Below are 16,248 nucleotides of genomic sequence, written 5' to 3'. Positions count from 1 at the left end.
GCGAACCAGAAAAAATGTGGAACGAAATAAAGGTTCAGCCATGTCGTCTTTTGAAAGTTGCCTTGAAAGCCAACTTTTAAAATTCATTCATTCATTCATTCATTCATTCTTTCAACTTTTCCCTGTGACTGTGGATGGTAAACTGAGCCGAATGTATGTTTTAGTCCCAAAGCCTTCTCAACCAGGTCTAAGTGTTTGTTTTGGAAATGTGAACCATTATCACTTTTGATCATCTTTGGGAATCCATGTGTCGGTATGTAATGGTTCACCAACGCTTTGACAACTGATTGTGCATCTTCTTTTGCACACGGATATGCTTCAGGCCATCTGGTGTATGCATCCACCATGACCAGAAGATATCTCTTACCTCCTACCCTTTCTCCCATATCAGTGAAATCAATCACTATCTCTTCTCCAGGTCCCTGAAGAGGTTCATACTTACCAGGTTCACGTGTCGTTGCTTTTCCCTGGTTCCACTTGTAGAAAATTTCACACCCTCTGAGCTCCTGTTCCATGATTTGACATTTCCGCGGGTGCCAGTACCCTCTCAGTCTGTGTAGCACTTCTTTTTTGTTTACATGTGCCGGCAAGTGTGCTTCTTGGACCCGTGTCCTCATTTCTTCTTCATTCACCTCCTTCATCGTCTTCTGTTTCTTCTTCTTCTTTCACACGTTGTCTCCTCCTTTTCTCCGCCTCCTCGTGTCTTGCCGCTCTCTTCGTCATTTCCTCTTCTGCTCGTAACGCCCTTCTGAGTTCCATGCGCGCTCCCATGTAGCAGTCATCATGTGTTTCAGCTTTCCCGGTTTGTTCATATTCCCCTGTTCCTGAAAATTCTCCCTGTGTTTTCACCACTGGCGCCATCACGTGGCCCTCAGTGGTATCATCAGGAGGCGAGTAAGATGGAGGTCTCACGAGACCCTCCTGCTTCTCCTTCCCCTTTTGAGCTCTCAGCTGTCGCTCCATCACTCCACAGGGGAACTTTATACAACTCTTCCTTCTTCTTCTTCTGCTCCTGTATGCGTCTCGCCCTCCGCAGCAGTGTGCGCTTGCAGCAACGCATTCATAAACGACAACACTTCTTCACATCTTTCCCTCTTTTTTCAAGTCTTTCCCTTCTTCAGCAGTCCAGCAGCCTGTTCTTCTCTCATCAGCCCACCTTTCTTTTCCTTCAGCTTTTTTATCATTTCTCTACACCACAGTGACAGACTCACAGCATCTTCGTTCGGCGGGCAACAATTCGTTTCCTGCCACACTTTGATCCTTTCTTTCACCTGTTTCCCATACTTTAACTGTTGCTCCCTCGTGCCCCCTGCAGTACTCTCCAGAAATCTCCACACATTTTTACAGTATTTTCCAAATGGTAACACATGTCCGATGTGATCCTCAACCCATTTCACACCCAAATCCTTTATACCGTCATCAAGTTCACCATCCATTTTATCTTTTAACCTTTATCCTACCCTGACGTCCCTGAAGACGCAGGTAAAAAATGAGACCTCGCACAACAACAAAATTTGCCTCTACAACATTTAAACCGCAGGTGCCAACACAAACAACTTCACAACCGTCAATTTAGTTGTTGCCAATTGGATACTTTTACAACAGTATCCTTACCTTTTAGTTGCTGGCCAGCTGGTTGTGACGTTGGTGCCTTCTCTGCCTCCTTATTCCGCCTCCGGGATCCTGTTCATGACGCCAACTGTCGAGGATGGAGTTTTCCTCCCTCCGGTGCCGGGCTGGGCTCCCCTCCGATTGCTCCTCGTACCCTACAGATTCTTTCTTGGATCCCAAATAGAGTGCAGAAATAAAGAGTCCCAATGCAGATTTCCAACGCTGATTACAATTTATTTGTGCGAAGCCTCTGGACAGAATTCTGGTCCTCTGTGTCCCTAGTCTGTCCGTGAGCAGCGCTCACGGACAGACTAGACCCCCCCCCCCCCCCCCAGCGCTCCGTCCATGTACTCTGAGATCCAGGGCATCTGGCTGAGAGCTGGGTCATTTGGGATACTTTTGGTTACCTCCGGCGATGTGATGGCTTGATTGTGGCCTGCTTCCGTCAAACAAGAGTGGATCGCCCAGGGGGCGGGTGGGGGTGGGGGCGGGGTTTGATGGATTTCACCGCTCTGGGGAAGAAGCTGTGCTTCAGTCGGTTTGTGGGCTCTGATGTTCCTCCACCTCTTTCCAGAGGGAAGGGGTTCAAGCAGTTCATGACCTGGGTGGGTGGGGTCTGCAGCTCCACCACCAGCCCTCCTTCCAACCCGCCTGTGGTTTATCAAGTCCAGATGTGGCAGAGGGCTCCCCACAATCCCCTCTGCTGTTTTCACCCCCCGGGCCAACTCCTTCCTGTCTTTAGCTGTTTCTAAACCACACTGTCGCTCTCAGACAGAGGAGGCTTTGTAGAAGTTTTCAGAAGCTGAGAGTCCACACTGAAAACAACTGGAGTGCCATTTACTTAGAAAAGCTAGGTAACAACTTCCACATGGAAATTGTGAGTAAATGTTGCTTAGACTATATTCAAGTAAACTTCACTTGACATAAAAAATCATTTTTTGCAAAAAGAAACTCGAGTAAATGTTACTAAAGAATTCTAAAGTGTACTCACTCTTTGCTGGTAACTTTTACTCAAGACGGCCTTTATATCTCCTGACAAAACTAATATGGAAATGCTTGATTTTCAGGATCATCGAATCGTTTTTCTTTAATTTACGTGGGGGAAAGCGACAAACCTTTAAAAGAAAATTTGAAGAGTTAAAGAGTCAGTTTTTGCTAAAGAATATTCTAAATTATGAGCAGGTAGGGTGTAAGCATCTGATCAAATTTCTAAGGGACAGTGGACTCATGAAGAGGAGTTTTTGTCAGGAAAATATACTCTGGCCCACACTCCCACACAGTAGGGGCAAAAATGTGCCTAAAAGTCGGCTGCCACCCGCCATGAAACAATAGTAAGAAGAAGAAGAGCGATGTGGCAGCCTTCATGCACAGAGCAGGACACAGCTCACAAACTGAGAATGATCAGCAAAGTGTTCCTCAACCTGGATGGACAGCCGGTAAGGGCTGCAGAACGGTGATTGTACAAATATCTCTGCAGGTTTAAGGGAGAAATGTTTGTCTGCATTCAGGAGCGCCTGGGACATTCCGGCTCCAAATGAGAACTTTAAGTTCAATGTGTTTTCTTTACATTAAAGTGCAAAGTTTGTTAATTCTTAGATTTAAACAAGAATTAATATTTATTTAAAATGTTGAAAAGTTTTAAAAAATTCACTTAAAAGGAACTGTGAGAAAAAGGATTTGTTTTGTTTCTGTGTTCATTTGCTACCCCCGTTTAAACTGTTAAATAAAGTCATTTAAAATCTACCTTTGTTAAAATCACCTGGTTCTTTATGGCCAAATCATTAGTGGTTCTTTATCACGTTGAACTTTTGTAAGAGACTGAAATTACTCCCAGGACTAATTGGGCATATTTTGTGTTTTCGTTAAGGTTTTTCACCTCCATGAATAACCTAATGAAGAGTCTGAAATAACTAAGAACCCACTAAAGAGTTACCCCTGATGCACACTGGATGCGATCCGGCTGCGGAGCCCTTGCGGTGCCCCGGTATCTTTCCGCAAGGATCCTATTTTTCCGGACGCCGCAGCCCTACCGCGTCAATTCAGACAGAAGCAAGTCGGGTGCCGGAAGGAAACGCGATACGTGTTCCAAAATAAGTGACTTCAAAATAAAAGCTGTCGTGTTTTTGCCTTAATATTCTATTTTTTTTTTACTTCTTCTGGTAGAACACAGAACAACCAATGTGATGTAGACATAAGATGCACTAGAAGGATGAGCGCTTTTATACTTCGTCACTGCAGGAAAGTCAAATGACACCAAAATGATACAGAACAGCTCTGTGACCGGAGCAGTGCTGTGTTGCCAGATTGGGCGGGTTTCTGCCAAATCAAGCTTCTTTTTTGAACACGTCGGACGGGTTGATGAAATGATTATGTGTTTATGACGCGTTTATTATAAAAAATATAGTTTTAACTTGCATTTTCAACCGAGACGGTGGTTTGGGCTGATTTCTATTGAGTGAAATGGGTTTCATTTTGTTCACGGGGGATAGTGACAGATCTGGCAACCTCCTCCAGCGGACTGCAGAGACACTGCAGGCGGTGTGAATCATGGAGCTGCGGTGTACCGGACCGGAGAAGGACCGCAGCCAGTGTGCATCAGGGGTTAATTCAAAAGAAAGCCAGAAGAAAACTAAAGGAACCACGAGGGATTTAAGGATCCAAAGATTTAATGACAATGAAACAATTTGAAGAAAAACGCCTTGATGTCGTCTTTGAGTGAAATCCTGCGTAACATCCATGAGAAGACTGCGGTCAAGTGAGCCTACACTTCTTAGCCCGCAGTCAAATGAGCCGCACGTTCACTAGCTGTGCGCAAATACACCGAGCATTACGGTAACACCGTTCCAAAACCCATTTCAAAAAAAAGTGGAGCACGACGGAACACAGCTCACTGCATGTAATACATTATATATTGATGATTATATATTACTGCACTTCATGAATTATATATTACTTTCATAAACACTATGAAGTATGAATACTGTGTACTTTTACTCTCATTTGTTGCCAAAGTTCATTAGACATAGTAAGACAAGCCATTGTTATCTGACTTTGAAGTGCATTACAATCCTGTTTTTCAATAAGTAGTCCACAAAACCAGTACTGCTGGACTTAATACATTACAAATTACCTGCATAAGTACTATGAAGTACTATTACTGTGTACTTTTCCTGTAATTTGTCGCCAAAGTTCCCCGTTGGTGTGAATAAAAGCCATTTTCACCTAACTTTGAAGTGCATTAAAATCCTTTTTTCAATAAGTAGTCCACAAAATCAGTACTTCTGGACTTAGTACATTACATATTACTTGTACAATGACTATGAAGTACCTTTACAGTGTACTTTTCATGTAATGTGTCACCAAAGTTCCCTGTTGTTATAAATAAAAGCCAATTTTGCCTGACTTTGAAGTGCATTAAAATCCTTTTTTTAATAAGTAGTCAAAGAAATCAGTACTGCTGGACTTAGTACATTACATATTACTTGTACAATGACTATGAAGTACTTTAACTGTGTACTTTTCCTGTAATTCATGGCCGAAATCCCCATTTCATGTGAATAAAAGCCATTGTCGCCTGTCTTTGAAGTGCATTAAAATCCTTTTTTTCAATAAGTAGTCCACGACATCAGTACTGCTGGACTTAATACATTACAAATTACATGCACAAGTACTATGAAGTACTATTACTGTGTAGTTTTCCTGTAATTTGTTGCCAAAGTTCAACGTTGTTGTAAATAAAAGCCAATTTCGCCTGACTTTGAAGTGCAATAAAATCCTTTTTTTTGATAAGTGGTCCACAAAATCAGTACTGCTGGACTTAGTACATTATATATTACTTGTACAATGACTATGAAGTACTTTTACTGTGTAGTTTTCCTGGAATTCATTGCCAAAGTTCAATGTTGTTGTAAATAAAAGCCAATTTCGCCCGACTTTGAAGTGCATTAAAATCCTTTTTTTCAATAAGTAGTCCACGAAATCAGTACTGCTGGACTTAATACATTACAAATTACTTGCACAAGTACTATTAAGTACTATTACTGTGTACTTTTCCTGTAATTTGTCGCCAAAGTTCAACGTTGTTGTAAATAAAAGCCAATTTCGCCTGACTTTGAAGTGCAATAAAATCCTTTTTTTTGATAAGTGGTCCACAAAATCAGTACTGCTGGACTTAGTACATTATATATTACTTGTACAATGACTATGAAGTACTTTGACTGCGTAGTTTTCCTGTAAGTCATTGCCAAAGTTCCCTTTTGTTGTAAATAAAAATCAATTTCGCCCGACTTTGAAGTGCATTAAAATCCTTTTTTTCAATAAGTAGTCCCCGAAATCAGTACTGCTGGACTTAATACATTACAAATTACTTGCACAAGTACTATGAAGTACTATTACTGTGTACTTTTCCTGTAATTTGTCACCAAAGTTCAACATTGTTGTAAATAAAAGCCAATTTCGTCCGACTTTGAAGTGCAATAAAATCCTTTTTTTTTCGATAAGTAGTCCACAAAATCAGTACTGCTGGACTTAGTACATTCTATATTACTTGTACAATGACTATGAAGTACTATTACTGTGTAGTTTTCCTGGAATTCATTGCCAAAGTTCCCTTTTGTTGTAAATAAAAGCCAATTTCGCCCGAATTTGAAGTGCAATAAAATCCTTTTTTTCAATAAGTAGTTCACAAAATCAGTACTGCTGGACTTAACACATTACATATTACTTGTACAAGGACTTTGAAGTATTTTTACTGTGTGCTTTTCCTGTAATGTGTCACCAAAGTTCCCCGTTGTTGTGAATAAAAGCCATTTTCACCTAACTTTGAAGTGTATTAAAATCCTTTTTTCAATAAGTAGTCCACAAAATCAGTACTGCTGGACTTAGTACATTACATATTACTTGTACAATGACTATGAAGTACCTTTACTGTGTACTTTCCCTGTAATGTGTCACCAAAGTTCGTTTTTGTTGTAAATAAAAGCCAATTTCCCCTGACTTTGAAGTGCATTAAAATCCTTTTTTTCAATAAGTAGTCCACGATATTAATACTGCTGTACATAATATATTAAAAATGACTTGCACAAGTACTTTGAAGTACTTTAACTGTGTACTTTTCCTGTAATTTGTTACCAAAGTTTCCTGTTGATGTAAATAAAAGCCAATTTCACCTGACTTTGAAGTGCATTAAAATCCTTTTTTTCAGTAAGTAGTCAACGAAATCAGTACTGCTGTACTTAATACATTACAAATTACTTGCACAAGTACTATGAAGTACTATTACTGTGTAGTTTTCCTGGAATTCATTGCCAAAGTTCCCTGTTGTTGTAAATAAAAGCCAATTTCGCCCGACTTTGAAGTGCAATAAAACCCTTTTTTTCGATAAGTAGTCCACAAAATCAGTACTGCTGGACTTAATACATTATATATTACTTGTACAATGACTATGAAGTACTATTACTGTGTAGTTTTCCTGGAATTCATTGCCAAAGTTCCCTTTTGTTGTAAACAAAAGCCAATTTCGCCTGAATTTGAAGTGCAATAAAATCCTTTTTTTTGATAAGCAGTCCACAAAATCAGTACTGCTGGACTTAGTACATTACATATTACTTGCACAAGCACTATGAAGTACTATTACTGTGTACTTTTCCTGTAATTCATCGACAAAGTTCCCAGTTGATGTGAATAAAAGCCAAATTCGCCCGACTTTGAAGTGCAATAAAATCCTTTTTTTCGATAAGTAGTCCACAAAATCAGTACTGCTGGACTTATTACATTACATATTACTTGTCCCACTCTTCGCTGCATTTTCTTTTTACGAGTCGTGTCTTTATCTTTTTCCTCCATGACTGCTGCTGCATGTCGAAGCGACGCTGTTGTTGTTTGTGGCGGGGCGGGGCCGGGCAGCGGGCGCACACCCGCGTCTTGATTGATTGACAGATCATCCCAGAGCTAACCCCGCCCCCTGAGGACGGCTCTCTGTCCCGACCACAGACACACAGCTGTTTGATCAGCGCCGGATAATAGCCTCGGTGAGACTGCGTTTCAAAAAGATCAAGTGCCACTCCCAATGCGGGACATTATCTCAATTTGCGGGACGCGTGAAAAGTATTTAAAATGCGGGACTGGTCACCCCAGCTGCCACCTGGCCTCCAGCCGCTTCCCACATCGGCTGGCTGTGCAGCCGCATGCTGTGCTCCGCGGTCGGGAGACTGGAGGACAATTATATGATTATATTGACTGACAGGTTGGAGGTGGAGAATGTGTCTGCAGCTTCACGTTTGCTGTTCTGTTTGAGCTAGCTAGCTTAGCTACAAGCCAGCAGAGCTTGTTTGCTCATGTGATCAGGTGATTACCGTAATACCCACAAAAAATGGCGCATCGGATTATAAGGCGCTCTGTTGGGTTTTCAGAAAACTACAGGCTTTCACGTGCGCCTTATAGTGCAGAATAGTGCTGTGACGTTCAATGAACGAGCCGTTCGTTTGAACGGCTCTTTTAAGTGAACGACGAGAGCCGGTTCACAGCTGTCTGAGAGCCGTTCCTTTGTGCAAATTGTCCACGCGTCCTTCACGTGTCTCCTGAGTCCCTCCTGAGTCCAGCTGCCACTGCTGCCTTCATGTGAACGACCGAGTTTCAGTTTTCCGCAGCTCGCTCCAGTCACCTGAACGCAGCAGCTAACGAGCGGAAGAGGAGTGTCGTGTCTCGAAACCAGAGCAGAGCCGGTGTTTTGGAATAACTGGTTTCCCTATTAATTAGCGACTGTGTTTCTTTCTCGTCCCTTGTTGCTGATAGATGCTAAAAACCAGACAAAACGCCGTTCAGACCTTTTATGAATCTGATTTCAACATCTGCTGCTACAAGCAGCAGCAGCAGGAAGTGCTAAAGGAAGTCAGTCACCAGTTAACAAGGAAACCAGTTGAATTGTAACACCATATTTATTGCTTTATCAGAGGTTTTAGCAATGGAACACACACACACACAATGCTCAGTTAAAATGCTCAGTTAAAGGACATGTAGCAGCATTTTGAAGCTCTTTTCTGGGGACAGCGTGCAAGGCAAGCCACAATGTAATGTGTATCAAAAAAAAAAAAAAATCTCTTAAATCTGTGTCGATAAACAAGTTAAAGCACCAGATAACAACTCATAACTGACAGTAACCATGTCAGTTGTCAGAAAGTAATGGATTGACTCTACACTAATGAGGCTGATGTCTCTAATAGAGTCACGTGACGTTCGTCTTTTGAACGGCTCTTTCAAATGAACGGCTCCTCAGGAGCTGGCTCCCTTCAAAGAGCCAGAAATCCCAGCTCTCGTGCAGAAAATACGGTATATCTTATATCCTCTCGTGCAGCGGAGTCTCGCAGCTGCGGCAGGTGAAGAGCCCGACGCCGGATGGCGACTGGATTTGGGTCGGGTGGTCCGTCTTTGTCTTTGTCTTTAATCGAAGAATGAACTTATCTCAGGCTGAGAAAGAAGAAGGCAGATTATGGGGAGACGTGTGCCAGCGCCCGGGCATGATTACCACGGCAACTCTTTTGATCTGTCTCAGTGTCTGGCTGGCGCCAAAGGAGGTTACCGATAGCGAAGCCCGTAGGTGTGCTGAGCACCACACGAAGTAGAACTTTCCTAATGTGTTCCATCCCCAAGAATGGCTGAGGATGCTGATATAGTTTGAGAGGCTTTATTTGGCGTGTTCTGCTCACACTGAGCTTTCTCCCATTTTTCCCTGTTGAGAGTTTTGTTGGGAGTTTTTCCTCAGCGGATGTGAGAGTATCAGGACAGAAGATGTTGTGATAATAGGAAAGATACATGTATTACCGCCCCATATTCCTAAACTTTAAAGCTCCCATATTATGCAAAATTCACTTTAGAATGGTTTTGTAACAATAATATGTGTCCCAAGTCTGTCCACAAACCCCCCAAAATGAGAAAAGTCTATTCTCTCCTTCTCTATCTTGCTCCAACTTTCAGCAAATGTGTGCTCAAACTTGGTTTGGAATGTTCCCCAAACGGAAGTCAGCAAATGACTGAAACCCTCCCCCTGACTGTGCCCCCGGCATGTGTGTGTGTGTGTGTGTGTGTGTGTGTGTGTGTGTGTGTGTGTGTGTGTGTGTGTGTGTGTGTGTGTGTGTGTGGAAAGCAGGCTCGGGGTGCGGTGTTAAGAAACTTCCTCTGAACTGGACCAGTTCTTCTCCTACTGCTGAGGTTTTTCAGTCCGTGAGTTCACAGGAGCAGAGAAGGAGTGTTGAGAACCGGCCTGAGTGTTTGAGTCTCCAGAGGAAACATTTCATCTCCTGCAGCAACAATGACTCCAGTTGAGGCTTTGAGAGAGTTTATTCAGCAGCGACTAACTGCTGCTGCTGGAGAAATCTTCACCGCGTTTCAACAAACTATCATCCACTACGAGAAGGAGATGAACGTTCAGGACAGACTGCTGGAAATCACAGGAGAACTTCCAGCCCCGTTCTCCAGAACAGGTATGTTAAAGTGTGGATGAACTGAGTCTGACTGCTGGAGGCTCCTTCCTTTTCTTCTGAAGCAGCAAACAGAAATGAGGCTGCAGCTGCTCTTCTGGTTCCAAGTGAAACAACAGGAGTGATTTTAGCTTCAGTGTCAAACAACATGTGGATCAGAAACGCTGTTTGCAAACAGAAGCAGTGATTTATTGAGCCTCAGTCTGAGCTAACATGCTAACTTCACTGTGGTTTCTGCAGCTTTTACTGTGAGTGTTAGAATAGAGACATTAGCAGGTCTGCTGATGGGGGACAAACCGCTGGACAAGGTGAGGTCTGGGATTTAGCCTGCTCCAGACCAGGATCAGGTCCAGGTTTTAGCCTGTTCCAGACCAGGATCAGGTCCAGGATTTAGCCTTATCCAGACCAGGATCAGGTCCAGGATTTATTCAGTCTCAACTGTTTTTCCAGTCAGAAGCTCCCATAAGCAGAAAGCAGTATTCATTCTGTTGCTCACTACATTGTGATCACATTCAAACATTCAGCAAGATCCACTGCCAGAATTTAAACAATCGTGATATCAGAAATTTCAATCATTTTAGATTATGATCTCATCCGTAGATAAGAGTTATCTGCAGACTCTGTGTGTGTGTGTGTGTGTGTGTGTGTGTGTGTGTGTGTGAGCGTTCTCGTATTTCTATCCTTGTTGGGGCCAAATGTCCCCACAAGGATAGCAAAACGTGGAACGACGTGCCTTGTGGGGACCTTTTTCCGGTCCTAAGTAGGAGAAACAGTGTTTTCTTGACCATGTTGTTGTTATTGAAAAAAGTAAAAGTGCAGAAACATTTCTTTAGGGTTAGGCTTTGTTGTGGTGTGGGTTAGGGTAAGGGTCAGGGTTAGGGGCTAGACATGAATGGGAGTCAATGGACGGTCCCCACAAGGATAGAAATATAAGACTGAGCGTGTGTGCGTGTGTGTGTGTGTGTGTGTGCGTGTGCGTGTGTGCGTGCATTTATATAGATTTATTCCTTTTTTTTATTTTGACTTAAAACCAGTGTGTTGTGACTCAGCCTATAAACTTTTCTGAACATCCGGACATTTCCGAGGTTACCCACAATGCAACGCGCCTTCCTCGGTGAAAACAATTGCCATATTGCCTTCGCATTTGCCTTGTGACAGGTATCAACGTTTTCAATAAATCATGCCGAAAAACATCTTGGATGTTCCAACCCATGGGCCCTGATCATCGGAGAAAGTGGGTAAATGCCGTGAAAAGAGTGGAACCGCACGGCTCAGAGTGGACTCAACAGTCCTTTGTGGTGAACACTTCCGAAGTGGTTTGGTGTGTTGGTTTTGTCCCTGAGAAAACCTCATGGGTCTGTCTGTAATGAGAACTTCCTGTTCCGGTGGAGAGAAGGACGCCACTGTGGTTGTTGTGATGATTCTGTGTGTTCTCATCCTGGCTCGATCTTTTGTGCAGCCGAATCATCCTGAACCCTCTTGTTTTGGACTGGATGAGCCTGGATCCGTCCTGTGCCTCAGTAAAGCTTTCAGCTGTTCTGGACATTATAGGAACTCTTATGGTGCGTTCACACCGGACGCGAGTAGCGCGGAGAGGGCGGCCGTTTTACACAGAAAATATATGGTTTTCGCGTGACCAGGAAGCGGCGAGCGGTCACGTGGCGAGAATTCAGCGAATTCTGCGGCGGCCGCTCCGCCGCTCTGCTCTCGCGAACCGCGCGGCGGCCGCGGACCGCTCTACTCACGCCGCTGAAAGTTGGGAAAGTTGAACTTTTGAGCGAATTCGCCAGCGGCGATCCAATCACAGAGCCGCTCTATATGACGTCATTTACGACGTAGCGGAGCCCTCGGGAAACACCAGAAATGGATGAGCGGTCGGCGCTCGCCCTGAGCCCATCATCGTATTTTTATTGGGACAGGAATAAAAAGGAGCTTGGAGGAAGATTAGGGAGGAGGTCGGGTCCCCGGGTAAACTGAGCAAACCGATTGTGGTGAAACAGTGTTTACTGTTAAACAGTGAGTTTACTGAGAGGTCGGGTCCCCGGTGGAATAGAGCGCCTGAAGTTGGTGTCCTGGTAGGTGATGCGAGCGCCGATGCGGAACAGCAGCTCCTTCATCCTGCCGCAGCTCCTGGAGTAAATGGTGAAACTCACCATACTCTGAACGCCTCTGCAAAACATGATGAATCCAGACACGTCGCCTGGACGTTGTCAGGCTTTATCAAGAAAATAAAGCAAAACCAATGTTTCGATGTCATCTGCCATTGACAGCAGCAACAGAGACGTGAAATCAGCGGCAGCTGCTGTTGGTTCACAAAATGCACACGCAGCCAACCAGGCGCGAATCTCGCCGTGCTACTCGCTGCCGGGGTGAACGTGGCATTACAGAATAATGATGTGTTCAGGTGTTGCTGGGGAAAAAAAACATGTCTGAACCACATCAAACTTCCCAATAATGTTTGAGAGTTCAGAGAAGCCAGTGTAGCATCCAGACAGCCTCCTCATTTATTCTTTAAACCTCACAGCTGCTGTCATGTTTATATAAAGAAGCAGTTTAATCTGTTTTTAAATGTCTCTATTTTAACTGCAGCCTGTCCTGCCTCATCCATCCCTCACTGTGAAACACTCACATCCATCTCATCAGACACTTTGTCTTGTTTCCCTGCAGACAGTCCACAGCAACACAGCAGTAACCAGAAGAGGAGTTCCAGTGGTGAGCAGGAGGAACATGAAGCTCCACACATTAAAGAGGAGGAGGATCTTGTTGAGATGAGCGTCACTGATGGTGGAAGTGAGGATTCCCACCACTCTGTGAGAGACTCCACCACCCGGAGACTCACTGCTGCTGCTGTGGAAATCTTCAACCTGTTTCAACAGACTGTTGTCCAGTACCAGGAGAAGATTGATCGCCGACAAAGACTGTTGGACGTCATCTTCCAACCTCAAATCAAGTTACACAGAATGGGTATGTTAAAGTGTGAATGATGCTGGAGGATCTCCATCGTTACGGCTGTTTGCTTTATCAACCACAGACAGAAGCAGGATCTGTGTGTGTTATGTTTTTAATATTTTACTCATCTTTATTGAGCAGACTGGTAACTCCAAATACTTTCACTCTTCTTCTCCACTTTCTACTTCTACTACAGCACACAGCGCTCCCTGTGGTGTGGAAGTTTAATCCCAGCACCATATTCCACTTTAGGAAGCACAGCATGTCCTTTTTCCTCAAGGAAATATATGCCAGAGCTTTAACAATGTCCATTTCCTATGTAACATGAAAGTGAAACACTAAATGTCTTTCAGAGCATTAGGGCCCAAACCGATTCATCAACGGGCCGATTACATCGGCTGATATTAGCTCTTTTCAAAATAATCATCATCGGCCGGGGTTTTGCCGGTTGAACGCTCTCCAAATCAATGGTTTTTCGTCCATTGACAGTCTATAAGATGGTAAATGGTAAATGGACTACACTTGTATAGCGCTTTTTACCCTGCATGACAGAGCCCAAAGCGCTTCACACTGCAATATCACATTAACCCATTCACACCATAGATGATTTTGGCGCAGGACTTCAGGCAGATGTGGAAGCCCGTTTGATCTGGTGCATACTCCCGCTGAGCAGATGTGCATATGAGACGGATGCAGCGGGTTATTGTGCATATGAGACCACTCGTGTTCTTTGCACTACGATTCCCATGATTCTTTGCGGCCTGGTCACATGAGCACACCTCCGATTGCTTGTAGCTACGCTAGTTGCTTCAAACAGAGCGGCAAACATGGAGCTTCAGGCACATTCTACACCTCGAACCTGTCAGTCACCATAATCGCACAATCTGTTGTTATTTAATGCAAAGAGGAGTATTTGTGGGCAATCATTATTAGTTAAAAAGCAAAACTTTGTTCTTTAAGAAAAAAAAAAATGCAGCCCGTGACACACATCTGCTTCCAGGTCGGAGGTCAGAGTCCTTAAAGGAATACTCCACCCAAAAAACGATTTGGCCTCATTTTCTACTCACCCTCATGCTGAGAAACACTCTGGAGCACTTTTTTGATGTCTCTAATGGAGCTGGAGATTCTGGGGGGATTTTCGTAGTCAACAACCAGGGACCGACAGAGCCCGAAAGAAAAAGGTCCATAAAGTCCACAAAACGTGCCCATTTTCCTTCATACTGCTCGTCCGCCGTAATCCAAGTGTCCTGAGCGGGTAACGTCCATAATTAATTCTTAACGAGGTCATTTAGTGCATTTTAAGAGCCTAAACAGTGCTCTCTCGTACTGCTCCAGTGCACGTCTGCACGCGCACCCTGGACTACGGAAGCCACGGCAGACCAAGCCAGACGCTTGCGCGCTTTCAGCGACTACTTTTCTAAATTGCAAGCTTAGAAGAAGAAGTTCCGCTGTTTATATTCTGCTGTGAGTGACCGAGCTGTGGACAATCACAGAAGTGATTGGCTGCTGTTTTAAAGCTTTGAATTCGGTGTCCTGCTGAAAGGGCGCAAGCGTCTGGCTTGGTCTGCCGCGGCTTCCGTAGTCCAGGCTGCGTGCAGACGTGCACTGGAGCAGTACGAGAGAGCACTGTTTAGGCTCTTAAAATGTACTAAATGACCTCGTTAAGAATTAATTATGGACGTTACCCGCTCAGGACACTTGGATTACAGCTGGCGAGCAGTATGAAGGAAAATAGACACGTTTTGTGGACTTTATGGACTGTTTTTTCTTTCGGGCTCGGTCGGTCCCTGTTAGGATCTCTAGCTACATTTGAAACATCAAAAAAGTGCTCCAGAGTGTTTCTCAGCATGAGGGTGAGTAGAAAATGAGGCCAAATTGTTTTTTGGGTGGAGTATTCCTTCAACAACCGCGACTGGTTGTCAAGGACGCAGCGGAGCGGTACCTCTGCAGAGAACGCTGTCAGAAGGCACGTAGGAAGGAAAAAACTGCAGATCACATCCATAAATGGAGTGGAAACCTTGAAGACAAAGTGTATATTTGACTCAAGAGAAGCACTGTGTAAATTACAATCCAAATATTTCTCCATTCTATAGATTTGTTTTTGTTTTCTTATTGTGGTTCATATTGTGGCTTCTGATCTGTATCAGAAACTATTTCAAAGGTTTTGTTCTGTTTTGAAAATAAAACTGAAGTCATTCAATGCAGAGAATTGTATTTGCAGTCAAATGTAATTATTATTATTGAGTACAACTCAGTTCGCTCTGCTCTGTTCCACTCAAGCAAAAAAAAAAAAAAAAAACTGTCAGTCCGTGGTGTCTGTGACATTATTTATGCGGTCAAAAGGGGGCGCTTGATTTTAAAACGTACCCCATGATCGTAATTTCAGGCATAAATTAACGACCACTGTGGTCGTTTGATTTGGAGGACTTGTTGGAACCAAAACAAATCAATCGCAGAAAAAAAAAAAAGCCCCGTGAAGTGCGTTTTTTTTTTTTTTTTTCGTCAGCGGTCTGTGAGACCGCTGTCGGCCTTTGGAGTTATAAATGCTTTGTAATGTTATGTGTGTCTTTGTTAGGACCTTATTTGCTTCAGAAAAACATACAAGACACATATTTAGGAAAAGTCAAAGAATTAGAGGACAGGGGAATTATTTTAACAGATTTATTTGAATTCTAAAAACCCAAATGGTCTGTCAGACCGTCTTGGATGTTCTAGTGCTAAAGAAGATAATAAAAACAATTATGTGCTTCATGAGTGATTTTGTGTATCTTTCATGACACTGACAAGCTGAAACCCTGCCTCAGAGGTTTTCTCAGACAAATTATCTTCAGATCCTCCTCCCCAGCCTGCTCACACCTTCTGCAGGAAACACTCACTGCGCCCAGCTGATTCTGTCGACCCCTCCCCCTGGTGCGCGGCCACGCCCATCTCGGCGCAAGTGCAGCGGTCAGAAACCCTCTTCTGCGCCTGTCGAAAATAGGAATGCGCTGCCGGCCTCCGCCGGTGATCAACGGCTAAGTTGCGCCGTCAAATTAGAGCCTATCATGTTTAGTTCATTGATGTGTGTCTTCTGCTGCAGACTGTGGTGTATTTTCTGTTTAGATATTGTACCTTATTGTTTTCTTTTTTTGTTCAGAAGGTTTTTCAATTTTGATTTTGCACTTTTATTTATTTGAAAATAAAAAAAGGAAATGTTAAAATCCAGAAGAGACGG

Source organism: Salarias fasciatus, chromosome 15 (genome assembly GCF_902148845.1).
Source record: "Salarias fasciatus chromosome 15, fSalaFa1.1, whole genome shotgun sequence".
In the NCBI taxonomy this organism is placed as follows: Eukaryota; Metazoa; Chordata; class Actinopteri; order Blenniiformes; family Blenniidae; genus Salarias; species Salarias fasciatus.
The sequence above is the reverse complement of the archived record's forward strand: the minus strand, read 5'-3'. Positions refer to the sequence as shown.